This window comes from Phyllobates terribilis, unplaced genomic scaffold, assembly GCF_046119375.1.
Source record: "Phyllobates terribilis strain yellow unplaced genomic scaffold, ASM4611937v1 Scaffold_2__4_contigs__length_985480577, whole genome shotgun sequence".
Taxonomy (NCBI): Eukaryota; Metazoa; Chordata; class Amphibia; order Anura; family Dendrobatidae; genus Phyllobates; species Phyllobates terribilis.
In genome coordinates this window covers 503,810,325-503,825,025 of record NW_027362762.1, presented here as the reverse complement: position 1 = coordinate 503,825,025, position 14,701 = coordinate 503,810,325, and positions in this window count along the sequence as shown.

The window sequence follows — 14,701 nt, the reverse complement described above, 5'->3', positions numbered from 1 at the left end:
AGCTTATCTTAGTAATGTGTTAATTTTCCACTCCCTTTCAGAAAGATGTAAAACATTTAGCTTTTTTCCCATTTTGCTTTTATAGCAAGAATCTATAAGCATGGATATCCAATAGTCCTCTCTTTGCTTGATGCTAACATCCCACATATGTAATCGGGCATACAACTTGCCATTCTCACCAGCATATCTGAGGGTCCCAGTTGTTCACTTTCCACATACTGCTTTGCCTGTTGTTCATCATGGCCAGAGTTTTCAGTTACCATCATCAATTTCTCTTTAACTATTGTCAGCCCTACCTAGGCTTGGGATAACTCAATGGTCCCCTCACCATCTACCTGCTGCTGCTATTCCTTTCCCCCTTTTTCATATTCTTTCACATGTAACTTTAGGGTCCTCACCAGCTCCAGGGTGGCTATGAACACATAGAAGTTACTGTACATCCTCTATCAGTTGTTTCATCCTTGGGATTGTTTTTAGAATATAAATATGATGAGGATGATATTATTTTTCCACAATTTTCAATGGCTTCAGTAGGTGACATCCTTAATCAGATGCGTCCTTAATCTGATTTAATATCAGATCAAAATAACCCAATCTCCAATTTGCCTGCTAGATGATACGACCACCACTTTACGCTGCTTGTATAGACACTCAAACATATGCAGGGTTGAATTCAGGGATGAATTGCAACATTGCAGATTAGGTGGTGCTCGGGCAGACCAATCTCTTTTTACAAAAAAAAAAAGAAGTATGCAAAAAAAAAGATCATTAATAAAAGTCAATATTTATTAAACATAAAAGCAAAACAAAATATTTTAAAAATATTTTAAAAAGCTATAAGGCTAACACAAGTAATTACCAGACAAAAACCCTCAATAGAGCTTGAATCTGCCTAATCTGATGTGATAAACGGGTGCTTATTAGTGATGAGTGAGTATGTTCTGTCCGAGTATGCTCGGGCAAGCACCGAGTAGTTACAGCTGCTCGGTGATATGTTTGAATCACTCCCGTGTGCATGATTTGAAACTGTTTGACAGCTTTAATACATGTGAGGAATGTGTAAGAAATAGACATTCCTCCCATGTAATAAAACTGTCAAACAGTCGCAAATCATGCACACGGGAGCGATTCAAACATATCACCGAGCAGCTGTAACTACTCGGTGCTCGTCCGAGCATACTCCGCGAAAGGGTTAACAAAACATTCTTGCTCAACACTAGTGCTTATAGCAAATGTAATGACCTGTATGTAAATATCTGAGTGTTATAAAGCCCAGGGCTGGAATGAAATGTGAAAAGGGATATAAAATTGTTTCAACCTGTATTAGTAAACATCACATGAAAAAATTACAAGTGTCAGTAGACGATAGACTAAGATCATGGTATACAAATACCGAATCAGCTTAATAACAAAGTCAATATAAAATATGCACCAAAGTCAAAAATAAATATGTTGTTTAGAGATGAGCGTTGTTCTACTCGAACTGTTCGCCAATCTCAAATTCGAGCTGTTTTGGGCGGTGTTCGAGCCGTTCGGCGAACACGAACAATTTGAGAAAAATTCGGCTGTTCGAGGTTATGTTCGATAACTGGTCGTGCACCAAAATCATAACTGGATTTTTTCTCAGTAATGATGAAAATTAATGTTAATATGCAGTTTGAGTGTACAGCGGGGTGGGGGGAGGGGCAGGGGATGGATCTCTGCAGGAACAATGAAGATCTCCATTTTTTTTTTCTCTTTCCCGCATTTACAGTGGGGAGGTGCAATCTGTCAGCCTATCAGCAGCGCACACACGGAGCGAAGTGCTTTTTTTCACACAAGCAAGGGCATGTGTCATTGGCAGTGTATGTCACATGTCCTTGCCCTATAAGACCAAGCCATTTTCCCCGTCGCCACCATTTTCTCACTGCTGCAGCTGCGTGTTAGACGGCACCGCTGTTGCTGTGTGCGCTATACCTTGTTAATTTCAAGCCAATTTTCGCACAAATCTACAGATAACTTGGGAGTAGGGAATAGTTGTGATTGCAGTCCTTTTAAGGACTAGGTTACAGCATTTCCTACGACTTTTATCAGGCAGGTCTGTGCTCTTAAATAGATAGATTGTGGGAGTAAAGACTAATTGTAATTGGAGTCCTTTTCAGGACTAGGTTACATCAGTTCCTATCAGTTTTTGCCAGGCAGGTCTGTGCCAGTGCTGTGCAAGTTTTTTTCACAGCATTTGGCTGAATCTAGCAAAGCTAATCCTTTTTGGCCTATTGCAGAGTGTGTTAGTCAGTGGAGTAGCCTATCTGTGCTGCAAGATATACCACCTGTGTATAGAATACCAATTTTTTTACTGCACCTAGTGAAGTTAAATCTTTTGGGCATAGCATCATTCTATTAGTCCATCTATACTGACCTCCATCAGGTTGCAAATTGAATATAATTTTTTTCTGCATCTAGCTCTGAAAAAATATTGGGCTTCTAGCTGTGTGTGGGACTTGTTGTATTAGTCCATCTATACTGACCTCCATCAGGTTGCAAACTGAATATATTTTTTTCTGCATCTACCTCTGAAAAAATATGTGGCCTTCTAGCAGTGTGTGGGACTTTCCCTATTAGTCCATCTATACTGACCTCCATCAGGTTGCAAACTGAATATAATTTTTTTCTGCATCTAGCTCTGAAAAATATTTGGCCTTCTTGCAGTGTGTGGGACTTTCTCTATTAGTCCATCTATACTGACCTCCATCAGGTTGCAAATTAAAAATAATTTTTATCTGCATCTACAGTACCTCTGAAAAAATATTTGGGCTTCTAGCTGTGTGTGGGACTTGTTCTATTAGTCCATCTATACTGACCTCCATCAGGTTGCAAATTGAATATAATTTTTATCTGCATCTAGCTCTGAAAAAATATTTGGCCTTCTAGCAGTGTGTGGGACTTTCTCTATTAGTCCATCTATACTGACCTCCATCAGCTTGCAATTTAAAAATAATTTTTATCTGCATCTACCTCTGAAAAAATATTTGGGCTTCTAGCTGTGTGTGGGACTTGTTCTATTACTCCATCTATACTGACCTCCATCAGGTTGCAAACTGAATATATTTTTTTCTGCATCTACCTCTGAAAAAATATTGGGCTTCTAGCTGTGTGTGGGACTTGTTGTATTAGTCCATCTATACTGACCTCCATCAGGTTGCAAATTAAAAATAATTTTTATCTGCATCTACAGTACCTCTGAAAAAATATTTGGGCTTCTAGCTGTGTGTGGGACTTGTTCTATTAGTCCATCTATACTGACCTCCATCAGGTTGCAAATTGAATATAATTTTTATCTGCATCTAGCTCTGAAAAAATATTTGGCCTTCTAGCAGTGTGTGGGACTTTCTCTATTAGTCCATCTATACTGACCTCCATCAGGTTGCAAATTAAAAATAATTTTTATCTGCATCTAGCTCTGAAAAAATATTTGGCCTTCTAGCAGTGTGTGGGACTTTCTCTATTAGTCCATCTATACTGACCTCCATCAGGTTGCAAATTAAAATAATTTTTATCTGCATCTACCTCTGAAAAAATATTTGGGCTTCTAGCTGTGTGTGGGACTTGTTCTATTAATCCATCTACACAGACCTCCATCAGGTTGCAAACTGAATATAATTTTTTTCTGCATCTAGCTCTGAAAAAATATTTGGCCTTCTAGCAGTGTGTGGGACTTGTTCTATTAGTCCACCTATACTGACCTCCATCAGTTTGCAAATTCAAAATAATTTTTTGTCTGCATCTAGCTCTGAAAAAATATTTGGCCTTCTAGCAGTGTGTGGGACTTTCTCTATTAGTCCATCTATACTGACCTCCATCAGGTTGCAAACTGAATATATTTTTTTTCTGCATCTACTTCTGAAAAAATATTGGGCTTGTAGCTGTGTGTGGGACTTGTTCTATTAATCCATCTATACAGACCTCCATCAGGTTGCAAACTGAATAAAAAATTGTTCTGCATCTACCTCTGAAAAAATATTTGGGCTTCTAGCTGTGTGTGGGACTTGTTCTATTAGTCCATCTATACTGACCTCCATCAGGTTGCAAATTGAATATAATTTTTTTCTGCATCTAACCCAGCCAATAGTTTTGGCCTAATACCACAGTTTGGCCACTCAGCTCTGCTCGGTTCCCATCCATTGTTTTTTTGTGCAAACAACTCCAGAGTTGTGAATTAGTTAACCACCAAAATGAGTGGAAAAAGGCCTTCTGCTGGTGGAAAGGGGAATAGGCGTGTTGGGAAGGGGAAAAAAGGTTGTGTCCGTGGGGTAGGTGTTAAAGCAACAGTAACATCTGCAGAAGAAAGACCATCTTCCAGCCAAACTAAAATGTGATAAGATCCCTTTCTTACGGCCACGCCAATCGCTACAAATTCCAGATGAGGCACAAAAACAGCAGGTGCTTCAACGGATATCAAGTGCTCCTTTAAGTGGGCTCTCCTCCACATCAACTTCAACATCACAAATACTCCAGTCCTCAAAGGTGTCACCCCAATCGCACTTGCTTCCTCACAGCTCCCAAATCTCCAGCTGCCCGTCTGAGTATGAGGTAGAACAGATGGTTGAGTCTGCAGAGCTGTTTACTCATACTATAGCCTGGGAATCAGAGGTCGACTCCAGCGCTTCTGTGAATCTAGACGAGGAAATGATCTGCACTGATGCCCAGAATCTTTATGAGTCGGATTCAGGACCAGACGCAGAAGGTTCTGACCATAATGTAGACCCTCATTCCCAAACTGTAACTCCTGTTGGTGGAGACAATGAGGAAGACGATGATAAGACTCAAATACCTGATTGGAGCGACAACTTTAGTTTTTTGTCAGGGCAGGAACAGGTTGGCTCTGAGGACGATGGGTGTGATAACGCACAGGGTGATGATGATGAGGTTGGAGATCCCACTTACTGTCAACCCACAGTCAGCCAAGAGATGAGGTCAGCAGAGGAGGTGGAGGAAGATGCTAGTGACGACGAGGTCAGGTTGCGCCTTCCTGGACAGAGACGTAGTACTGGAAGCACGTCAACAACTGCATCCTCAAACACAACTCTGCCTCTCACCACAAGTCGTGGTGGCTCTTCAGGTCGCATGGGTGCTAAGCCTTGCATAGCCTGGGCATTTTTTCAGATCGATAAAGATGACCCAACTCGTGTTATCTGTAACATTTGTCAGCAAAAGCTAAGTAGAGGCCAAAAAATACATAGTTTGAGTACTTCATGCATGAACCGGCACATGGACATGAAGCATAAGTTGCAGTGGGAAGCTCAGTGTGCTACAATGCGGCCTAGCCGGCCGGGCCAACCACCGTCTGCCATATCTTGTGCATCCGCGGCCTCTTCATCCTCTGTGACTGGGGGGACAGCAGTCACACCTGTTTTGGGGCGCAGACCTGCCACCTCTTTACCCGCAACAGCCAGCGTGATTGGCAGGTCATCATTTTCTTTGGAGGTGGTAACACCAGCTGGTGTTGAGCGCTGTCCGACATCGATAGCACCACCTTTGGATCAAGGCAACCTAACATGTCCGCCTGCATCTTCCTCACAGACCGGCAGTTTGCCGGGGACACCCTTATCAACCCCGTCTAAGCACAATAGCCAGCCCTCGGTCCCTCAGATGTGGACAAGTAAAAGACCATTTCCTCCTAGCCATGAGAAAGCTAAGAGGTTGAATTTCACCATCTGCAAGCTCTTGGCTACAGAAATGCTGCCTTTCCGCCTGGTGGACACAGAGGATTTTCGAGACCTTATGTCCGTCGCAGTGCCCCAGTACCAGATGCCCAGTCGGCACTACTTCTCAAAGAAAGGTGTGCCTGCGCTCCACCAGCATGTCGCACACAACATCACCGCTTCTTTGAGAAACTCTGTGTGTGACAGGGTGCATTTCACCACAGACACTTGGACGAGTAGGAATGGACAGGGGCGTTACATGTCGCTGACTGGGCACTGGGTAACTATGGTGACAGCAGGATAAGGGGCTGCTGTCCAAGTCTTGCCGTCCCCACGAGTTGTGCGTCAATCCTCTTTATGTCAAAGTTCCTCCACTGCTTCTGCCTCCTCAACCTCCTCTCGGTCTTCCACCTGCACCCAAAGCCTGTCTGGTCATGCCACAAGCTTTCTAACTGCGCAGAAGGGATCCTGCACACCTCCTTACTATGCTGGCAGTAGGGCTCAACGTCATCAGGCGGTTTTTACTTTGAAATGTCTGGGAAATGTGAGTCACACAGCTGAGGAGTTGTGGTCAGCTCTGGAGAACCAATTTCATGAATGGTTGTCTCCACTGGACCTGAAACCAGGGAAGGCTGTGTGCGACAATGCTGCAAACCTGGGTGCGGTCCTTCGCCAAGGCAATGTCACACACGTGCCTTGTATGGCTCACGTGTTGAACCTGGTTGTCCAGCAATTTTTAGCCCACTATCCCAGACTAGATGGCCTTCTGCAGAGGGCACGGTCGCTGTGTGCTCACTTCCGCCGTTCGCATCCCGCAGCTCAGCGACTTACATCTCTACAGAAGTCGTTGGGCCTGCCACTTCACCGGCTAAAATGCGATGTGCCTACCCGGTGGAATTCAACTCTGCACATGTTGCAGCGACTGTGGCAGCACTGACAAGCCCTGGTGCAATACGTTCTGACGTATAGCCTGGGCCAACGAGATCCAGAGGTGGGGCAAATCACGCTGGAGGAGTGGTCTCAGATCAGGGACCTATGCACCCTTCTGCACAGTTTTGAAATGGCGACGAAGATGTTTAGTGCTGACGATGCCATTATCAGCATGACTATTCCGGTGATTTACATGCTGGAGCACATGTTAAACAGAATTCGGAGTCAGGTGGTGGCACAAGAGGAGGTGGAGGAAGTAGAGGAGGAGGAGTTGTATGCGGAAGGGCTAACATCTGCAAGGTCCAGACGGTCGGCAGCACCAAGGCGGCAGGCATGTGAGGGTGGGGGAGATGGTTTTACCAGGGCGCATGGTAGCAGCCAAACTAGTGAAGAAGGTGCAGGAGCCCAGGAGGAAGTGGAGGACGAACTGATGGAAGACTCATCAGATGAGGGAGACCTTGATCACATTTCTGTTGTGCGAGGTTGGGGGGAGAGGACAGAGGAAGGAAGCATGATTGTTACCTCGCCACCAACACAACAAGGACTTGGTGCTCCTGGATGCGCAACACACATGAGTGCCTTCTTGCAGCACTACCTGCAACATGACCCTCGAATTGTGAGAATTAGAAATAATCCTGACTACTGGGTTGCCACACTGTTAGATCCCCGGTACAAAAGTAAATTTGCAGAAATTATTCCTGCCATAGAAAGGGATGCACGCATGCAGGAGTATCAGCAGAGACTGTTGCAGAATCTTACATGTGCTTTTCCACAAAATACCAGTGGTGCACGTAGTGAATCTCACAGTTCCAACTTGCCAACCGTGGGACCGTCAAGTGTTCAGCACTCTAATCGTAACAGAACCACAGTATCTGCTGGTAACATCAATTTTGCGGAATCATTTCACCACTTTTTTAGCCCATCCTTTGCAAGGCCACAGGAGACAAGAAGTCTGACACATAGTCAACGCCTAGAGACGATGGTACAGGAGTATCTCCAAGTAAACATTGAAGCCATGACTGTGTCACTGGACCCTTGCTCTTTTTGGGCTTCCAATCTGGATAAATGGCCGGAGCTAGCCACTTACGCTTTGGAGATCTTGTCATGCCCCGCAGCCAGCGTTCTGTCTGAACGTGTGTTCAGCGCTGCTGGTGGTGTGCTGACAGATAAGCGCACGCGGCTCTCCACTGATAATGTAGACAGACTCACGTTCATAAAGATGAACAAATCATGGATCCGAAACGACTTTTCTACCCCTGTGTCATCCTGGGGAGAGTAAAAGCTTGATGATTGGTTAAAATCACCCTACCAACCGTTTTAAGCTTTCAAATTACTAATCATGTTTATCTGGAAAATAATTTGGGCTTTGTAGCAGTGTGCAGCACTGATTCTATTAGGCCATCTATAATAAGCTCCACCAGATTTAAAATTACTAATCATGTTTATCTGTATCTTGACTGGAAAATAATTTGGGCTTTGTAGCAGTGTGCAGCACTGATCCTATTAGGCCATCTATACTAAAGCTTCACCAGATTTAAAATTAATAATAATTTTTAGCTGCATCTAGCCCGGAAAATAATTTTGGGGCTCCGAGATGCGCAAGACACAGAAGTGCCTTCTTGCTGCACTACCTGCAGCATGACCCTCATATTGTCAGAATTCGAAGTAATCATGACTACTGGGTTGCCACACTCTTAGATCCCCCAAACTTTTCGATCAACCTTTTCATTTTAATAAAGACCAAAAAAATGGTCATTTTTGAAATTATAAGCATTAGCAGGTTGTTAGAAACTGAAATCAAACAGTTTTCAACTCAAAACTTTATTCTAGGTGATGTTACATTTTCACATAGGACCCCTTGTTCGAAAGGAGCTTCTGAACTCTCTCGTCCATTGAATTTGTCAGGTTTTGGATGGTTTCTGCTTCAATTGTTTTGCATGAGGACAGAATACCCTCCCAGAGCTGTTGCTTAGATGTGAACTGCCTCCCGCCATCATAGACACTCCTTTTAATGATGCTCCAAAGGGTCTTAATGGGGTACAGGTCAGGGGAGCATGGGGGTCACACCATAAGTTTGTCCCCTTTTATGCCCATATCAGCCAGAGATGCAGATGTTTTATGTGCAGCATGAGATGGTGCATTATCATGCAAAAAAATGATCTTGCTGTGAAATACATGGTTCTTCTTCTTGAACCATGGCAGGAAGTGCTGTTTGAGAAAATCCACATACATTATGGAGTTCATCTTTAGCGCCTTCAGGGATCCTAAAGGGGCCGACAATCTCTCTCCCCATGATTCCAGCACAAAACATTACTCCACCTCCTCCTTGTTGGCGCTGTAGCCGTGTTTGCGTGGGGTGTCCATCAACCAGCCATCCTCCACTCCATCCATCTGGACCATCGAGCGCTGCACGGCACTCATCCGTGAACAAAACAGTTTTGAAATCAGTCTTCATGTAATGTTTGGCCCACTGGAGCCGTTTCTGCTTGTGTGAAGTGGATAGAGGAGGTCGACAGGATGGCGTATGCACAGCTGCAAACCTCTGAAGGACCCTGCATCTTGTTGTTCGGGGGATGTTGGAGGCACCAGAAGCTTCAAAAACTTGTCTGCTTCTATGACAAGGCTTTTTTGCCGCTGCTCTTTCAACCTGACGCAATTGCCTGTAGGAAAGAGTCCTCAATTTTCCCTTATCAGCACGCACACGTGTGTACTGTGAATCAGCTACATACTTCTTGATTACCAAGACACTTCATCCTGATCATCGCACAATGTTGATTGTAGTCATGCCTTGACCTAAACACTCCACAATTTGTTGGTTCTCAGCAGCCGACACATCCTTTTTCTTTCCCATTTTGGCAGAAAATGTAGGCTGCTTAATAATGTGAGACAGCCTTCTTAAGTAGTCTTGCCTTTCATTGGACACACCTGCCAAACTAATTAGCACAGGTGTCTGCAATTGCTTACAGTGATATAAAGAGCCCTGACACACATCACCATCAATGAGTTTAACTGACAAACAAACAAATTCTTCCCTTATCACTCCTAAACACTTTTTGCATAATAATTTGGAACACAGTGTACATGTGCTTTTCCACAAAACACCAGTGGTTCACGTAGTGAATCTTACAGTTCTAACTTGCCAACCGTGGTCTGTATGGAGTTGTTCAATAAAGGGCCCAAAATTAAGATAACATAGATGGGAGAGGTCTCTATGAGTAGGAATTCCTAAGTATTTGATACCCTGTGAGGGCCAGGCAAAGGTAAAGTTGGACTGGATGGAATCCTATATGGATTTGGGGAGGGAGACATCGAGGGCCTCAGACTTCGCTGCATTGATTTTAAAATTAGACCATGTAACAAAGTGATCTATTTCAGCCATAACAGCATGGATGGATATATGTGATTGAGTGATATATACTAGGACATCATCAGCAAATAGAGAGCACTTGTACTCGGTGCCTCCCACCTCAATCCACCTAATATTGGGGTTATGGCGAATTGATGAGAGCAGGTGCTCCGTCACTAGGATGTATAAGAGAGGGGACAGAGAACATCCCTGCCTTGTCCCATTGGTGATTGTGAAAGGTGATGAAAATGTTCTGACGCGCCCCCTGGGCCTTGGGACACCCGGAGCCGGACCCTTTTTGGTGGATGCTGGTGGTTGTAGTCTCCGTGGCGGCGACCCGGTTCCGTGGCTCAGGGCGGTCAAACCAGTGGCGGAATTATTTATGTGGTTTTGATGTTTAAATGTCCGACTACACCACCCGTGGATTGCGGTCAGAGTGAACCGCCGCTCCAGGGCAGACCGCTGAGGCTGGTGTTGTGGGTACAGCAGAGCGTAGCATAACTCCCCACGGGAGGAGTATAGCCTCAGGGCAGTGTATGCGGAGGATGGGGGTGATGGTGCAGGGCAGCAGCAGTAACGACACGGAGTCAGTGATGCAGTCCAGGGCCTTTACTCACAGTTCTTATTATCCAGACCACGTCTGCAGGTAACGGCTGCCCACGTCATACTGCGCTCACCAGGTGAGGGTCTCAGACAACTCCCAGATAACTTTGGAGCGCTTCACAGGACCCCCTTTGTGTGTCCTTTGTCTGGCCTTTCTTACCAACCCTTCTGTCTGGCTGCCTCGGGCCTCCTCTTGGTAAACTTGGCGCCAGTTTCCCTGACCCTATGTGGTGCCTTCCTAGCGGGTGTAGCAAGGGGCTGCGCCACATAAAATGTCACAGCCTCCTGTTTCTAGCTGAGGGTCGTTTCCTGCCTCCACTAGTTTCGGGGACCGGTCTCCCCCTTTGGCCTGACCCCTCCACGCAGGTGGATTCGGGCGTGCGGTGGCGACTCGCCCGTCCGCACCCCTGGGATCCCTTCGTTCCTCGTTCCTGGAGCCTTCTCCGCTCCTCTTCCTTCCTTCTCCCTCTTCCAGGCCTGGGCCTCTGTTACTAGGCCTGCCTCCGGAGCAGAGCTCATGCAGAGCCCCTGCTCCCTGCCACTTCTGCTCAGACTTCTCTGCACTGAACTAAGATGGTGCCCACCTTTTATACTCCCTTCTCAATGCACCCAGGAACTGCTTCCTCCCTGCTCCTGCACTACAGGGTTCCCCTTCCTCAGTGTTCCCTCCCCCCACTCCAGCCAGGGACAGGGACTGTCGTGCCCATCTCAGGGGCATATTGGTCGCCCTGCCCCACGGCAATGTGGTGTAATGCATGCAGGTGTCGGGTCCTGATCCACACTACATCCTTACCTGAGAGTGAGATATCACACCTCTGGGTGAGGTGCAATACCTCTGTAGCAACCGAGCCCTCAGGGTGCTACAGTTCCATTTATCTTCAGCCTAGGTGACGTATTGCGATACAGGGCCGTGATTTTGGCTATAAAAGGGTCCCCTAGACCCCTACCCCAAGCTTTTTAAGAGAATCATATATGGCGTGCCAGGAGACTCTATGGAATGCTTTCTCAGCATCCAACGAGAGTATCTAATTACAAATTTTTAACTGCATCTAGCCCAGGAAATACTTTGTGCCTAGTAGCAGTGTCTGCCAGTCAGCGGATTATCCCAGCTGTTAAGCAAGCTACACCACCTGTAGTTTGGACACTTAATTTTTTCAAAGGAAATGCTTCGGGACCACGGGATACTCAGTGAAGAGCATCAGGAGGCACCCCAAGGCATAGGGGCTGGGACTGGCAGTAGGATGCCTTGCGGTGGACAGCCGAGCTCGATCCTTATAAAAGCTTTTTAACTGCAGCAGCTTTAGTGGACGCTACTGGAGCTGGAATTACGCAGCTGCTGGCATGAGACTTGCCCTCCAATAGATCCTTGTAAATGGATTTAAAGTGTATTCATTCAAATTAGAGAGACAATTTAAATTAAAAAGCTTAGAGCTGCCTCCACCACAGGGGGGCTCGCTCGACCCACCAGCGGACAGGCACCAGTATTGGGAGAGGGGGGCTGGCCGTCAGGGTTCACCGCGGCTCTGGCACAAACCCGGCGACGCGGAGGTGGCACGGGCAGGAGCGGACTGAACGTGTCGGCTTCTCACTTTTTGGATTTTAGAAGGGCATGACATGCCTATATCTGTGTCTCCCCCTCCTTTTACTCCTCCACCTCTTTTCTTTTCGCATGACTATATGTACTTGTCACTTTTCCATGTGTTAGTTGTGTCTTCTGAGCAGTTTGTCAGCTTTTGGACACCTTTGAAGGTGTTTTCTATGTGTTTCTATGTGTTTTTGTTTGCCTGCCATTGTTTTTAACGGTGTTCGAAGGTGTTCGACGAACAGTTCGACGAACAGTTCGGTGAACACACGGGTGTTCGACGAACCGAACCGAACTCGAACACTACGGGGGTGGCTCAACACTAATGTTGTTCCACACATATTGCCAGCACAACCAAGGAAAAAGGCAATAAACAATAGGTCAGAACATGCTATGGAAACCTATATGCAGAAAAGTGCCCAGATGGGGAGGAAAAACCCCACACATATCGCCACTAATAGTGTGGCTATTTTAGGGAAAGTTCAAAAGAAAAGGCTCATAATGTGGTATATATCTATAATCACCAATTAACCAATTTGAATAATTGTTTATAGATATATAGCACCTTATGGGACACTCTGTAAACCACCTGAAAAGGTGCTAAATAAATGCTAAAAAGAATGAATTCATACACTGCAATGTAAAAATGACTTGCTGTTTATATGTTCAGTCTTTTGAGCTTTTTTTATAAGTGCTTCAGGTTTCCAAAGAAATAAAGCAGCTAAAATAGTGAATGGTACATTATATGTTTATTAAAATAGTTAAAATAAATAAACAAAAACTGGTGGCTAAAAGATGTTGGAAAAGAAGACTTAAAAGAAGTGAAAAAAGTTGCTTCAGGTCAAGATGAGATGACGACTGCATGTCCTGAAGCCTCTTCAGTCTGCAAAATGCAAGGGATTTGCAGATGTCTAAAAGACGTCTTGCGCACATACCCTGAAAGTGCCCATACCCTTCAGATTGTAATTAAGACCCCCATACACATTAGACTAAATTAGGCTAAACTCGCCTCTGATGATTGTTGGGGAAAAGAAGGATTTAGCATGTCCAAATTAAGAGTGTAAACCCTTTTGTTCTCTAAGTGATAAGCTTCTGCCAGAGAGTGCACAATGAGTGCTTCTGTATTAATATCAGATCTGATAAATTAAAGATTACAACATCTACACTAATGCATCTCCAGAACCACCGTCATTACAATAATTCATCAACATAATCACAGTCTATAAATTAATACATCAACAAAACCACCATCAGAACAACCATGAGTACATGAATACATTGCCAAGCATAGTACAGCAATCACTTCAGTGCCAGGTCAGCCCCATATACAATTATATCTCATTAACCTGCAACTCTCAATATGTCCTTAACAACGGTAAGAATATGAATGAGTTGTTGTTACCAGCCATCATCAGACTGCTGACTATACAGGAACCACAGTAAAGCTTAGTCCTAGGCTGTAGGTTTATTAAACATTCAAAGAGTAACATAACTTTTGGAAGATATCTTATGTGCTTTAGATCCATTCATTATGAGCAGATTGGTGTGAGTCTGAGGTGGGCTCAGTTTGGAAAAGGGGCTTCATGGAGTGGGACCTGAGACTCCCACCGATTGTTCAAAAGACCTCTTAGAAATGCACATCTCAGGAGACAGGATTATAAATTTCTACTCACTGCATTCACTCTGCGCTGTGTGCATTCTATCCTGTCTCCTGAGCTGCGGTCTTCTTGGAGATTTTTGCTTAGTAATTGCTGGGGGCTTCATAACTGGGTGATCTACTGATCTGCTCAGAAAGGGTCTAAAACATATAAAATATCCCAAAAGTTTAGATACTCTTTAAAGCAGATACAGTGCATTGTGAAAGTATTTGTCCCCCTTGAACTTTTCTACCTTTTGCCACATTTCTGGCTTCAAACATAGAGATATAAAATTCTAATTTTTTTGGGAAGAATCAACAACAAGTGGGACAAAATCATCAAGTGGAATGAAATTTATTGGATATTTTAAACTTGTTTAACAAATTAAAAACTGAAAAGTGGGGCGTGCAATATTATTCGGCCCCCTTGAGTTAATACTTTGTAGCGCCACCTTTTGCTGCGATTACAGCTGCAAGTCGCTTGGAATTGTCTCTATTAGTTTTGCACATCGAGAGACTGAAATTCTTGCCCATGCTTCCTTGCAAAACAGCTCGATCTGATTGAGGTTGGATAGAGGGCGTTTGTGACCTGCAGTTTTCAGCTCTTTCCACAGATTCTCGATTGCATTCAGGTATGGACTTTGACTTGGCTATTCTAACACCTGGATACGTTTATTTTTGAACCATTCCATTGTAGGTTTTGTTTTATGTTTGGGATCATTGTCTTGTTGGAAGATAAATCTCCGTCCCAGTCTCGGGTCTTTTGCAGAGTCCAACAGGTTTTCTTCCAGAATGGTCCTGTATTTGGCTCCGTCCATCTTCCCATCAATTTTAACCATCTTCCCTGTCCCTGCTGAAGAAAAGCAGGCCCAAACCATAATGCTGCCACCACCATGTTTGACAGTGGGGATGATGTTTTGAGG